The following is a 3,177-nucleotide window of genomic DNA, read 5'->3' on the forward strand; positions in this document are numbered from 1 at the left end:
ATAAGATATAAGACATAAGACTATGAGATTCGAAATTGAGCTCAGGCTGTTTCAGGCTATCCTGTTTCCATTGATCATCCTTGAGATGTTTCTACAACTTTGTTGGAGTCCACTTCAATAAAGTTGAAGGTTGAAAGTGCCTGTCAGAGCACAAGCCAATCCATGAAGTCGAAGGAATTGCATTGAAGGTACCCAACAACACAGTGACCTCCATCATCCTTAAATGGAAGACGTTTGGAACCACCAAGACTCTTCCTAGAGCTGGCTGCCCGGCCAAACTGAGCAATTGGGGGAGAAGGGCCTTGGTCAGGGAGGTGACCAAGAACCCGATGGTCACTCTGACATTCTGAATAAATGTCAGAGTGACATTCATTCTCCTCTGTGAAAATGGGAGAAACTTCCGGAAGGACAGCCATCTCTGCAGCACTCCACCAATTAGGCCTTTATGGTAGAGTGGCCAGACGGAAGCCACTGCTCAGAACAAAAGCACATGAAAGCCCGCTTGGAGTTTACCAAAATGCACTTAAAGATTCCCAGACCATGAGAAACAAGATCCTCTGGTCTGATGAAACCAGGATTGAACTCTTTGGCCTGAATGCCAACCGTTATACCTGTAGGAAACCTGGCACCATCCCTACGGTGAAGCATGGTGGTAACAGCATCATGCTGTGAGGATGTTTTTCAGTGGCAGGGACTGGAAGACTCTTCAGGATCGAGACAAAAATGAACGGAGCAATGTACAGAGAGATCCTTGATGAAAACCTGCTCCAGAGCGCTCAGGACCTCAGACTGGGGCGAAGGTTCACCTTGCAACAGGACAACGACCCTAAGCACACAGACAAGACAACGCAGGAGTGGCTTCAGGACAAGTCACTGAATGTCCTTGAGTGGTAAAGAAGAATGGGAGAAACTTCCCAAATACAGGTGTGCCAAGCTTGTAGCTTCATACCCAAGAAGACTCGAGGCTGTAATCGCTGCCAAAGGTGCTTCAACAAAGTACTGATCAAAGGGTTTGAATACTTATGTAAATGTAATATTTCAATTTTTTTTGTAGTAAATTAGCAAAAACGGCTCAAAACCAGTTGGGTATTGTGTGTCGATTAATAAGGGGGGAAAACAATTAATTCAATTTTATAATGAGGCTGTAACGTAACAACATGTGGAATAAGTCAAGGGGCACTGTATACCATAATGTCACTGAATGCCATAATAAAATATGCCAAAAACAAAAGTTTGAATAAAATATTTGAACTAGCGCTAGAGCAATGCTAGCAGATACCATCGACCTCCAGTTTCATAAATGTGTCATATGTAAAGGCAAGAGCTAAATGGTCAATATACAGTATTGTATGTCAAACCCTTGCAATTTGCATCTTTGGAAATACTTTGTTTGATTGTCTGCCTGTAGAATATGCTACTGTTAAATAGCTTGTTATCATTACCAAACTGTTAGTAAATCATTATATATCATTTCCTCATGCATTCATTGATATTAATAAATAATTGTTACTTTTATCTCTTATTCTTGACCATATTTATTTGAAACTGCATTGTGGTTAGGGGCCCGTAAGTTAAGCATTTCACTGTAAGGTGCTGTATTTGGCGCATGTGATTAATACAATTTGATTTGATTTAAAATATTCATAAATCATTCATCATGTACACATGTGGACTATGTAAATAAAATAGTTGCTTCAATAAATGTTTAGATTCACTCCAGAAATGTATTAAAATCGATTCTTGCCATTTTGTTTGATAAAAATGACCGTAACCCAATAAACATTATTGCCTGGATAGTATAATCGATTTCCCTTGCAATTTCCATGAACAAGCATGGCGTTGAGAATTCGTGGCACGGGTTTTGTGGTTTCCAGAAGCACAGTGTCCAAATAAATATTGGCCAACGCAAATCGACCTCTCGAAGGGAGCAACTTATCTGAAACATCCACAGAATCTCAGACTGCCCTCAAAAGCAAAGTAATGTGTCATGACATACTTATAGTTTGCTCAATTCTGATGCAAATGTAAACAAACACTCAGTGCACTACTGAAACTGTGCACATCTTGTGACTTTGATATTAACGCTCACTCGAATGTCTTCAAATTAGAAGCCAATCAAACTTGCAGTTGTACTTGCTGCTGTCACGAGGTGCCTGTGCCGAGCTGCATGGAGAGAAACAACCTTTTCAACTAAAGTTTATAAGCAGTTTTAGAGCCAGTCCTCCAATTACATTACACTTCATGTAAAGTGTTACTGCATTATTCCTAGAGAAAGTTGAAACAATCATTTTGTAACGGTATCTAAAAACCCTAATATCCTACTATTCAAACACTCTGAACAAAGTCTATAATGTAGTTGACATGTTACCTACATGATGAGCAACTGCATTTGATCAAATTGTAATTGTGTTTCACCACGACAAAACTCGAATGACAACAACAAAAGTTTAGATGTAAAATGTGTACGTCTAGCGTACTTGTGGTGGAGTAGGGGTTCCATTGTATTCCTTTATGAAACGGCACAGTATAGCCGATGTAAAGTAAAGTGTTTGTCACTTCAACCAGAAACTAAAATGAACAAATCTGTCCACTTTCTCTTTCCCATCCCTTCAACTCTGAGCGAGAGAAAGAATGAGCCAGACAGAGGAAGACAAAGACTTTACATGTTTTTCTCTCCTTTCTTCTTCGTATTGAGAGGATCAGCTGGACTGTACTAATGGTCTTTGTGTGTATGAATGGAACAGGGTGCTTTGTGTGTGTGTGTTCCAGACAGCAGCACATAAGGCAGAACTTAAGTAGATGTTCATCAAAGCGTACGTAATACCAGAGAAATATAATGTAATCCCCGATGCGTCCCCTCCTCATTTGACAACACTGTGACATTAGCAATCAAATCCCCCAAAAACATTATTACTCTGTGTTTACTTAGGAACTTATCCTCAGTGTGGTCAGATGAATCAACATACTGTAAATGAACCAACATCAAGAGTTATGTGAGGTCAAAACTCAAAATCAGATCTCATGCTTAGAGTGAGAGCTGATGACTTTGGACTGATTTGGGAATATACTATATTTAGCCTATTTTGAACATTATTCTTACTATACTGTATATTACATAAGTCTACTGTATCATGACGAGGTTATTTTCTTTCCACTAAAATCCGGTAACGTTATTAA

Source organism: Oncorhynchus tshawytscha, linkage group LG12 (genome assembly GCF_018296145.1).
Source record: "Oncorhynchus tshawytscha isolate Ot180627B linkage group LG12, Otsh_v2.0, whole genome shotgun sequence".
NCBI classification, from domain to species: domain Eukaryota; kingdom Metazoa; phylum Chordata; class Actinopteri; order Salmoniformes; family Salmonidae; genus Oncorhynchus; species Oncorhynchus tshawytscha.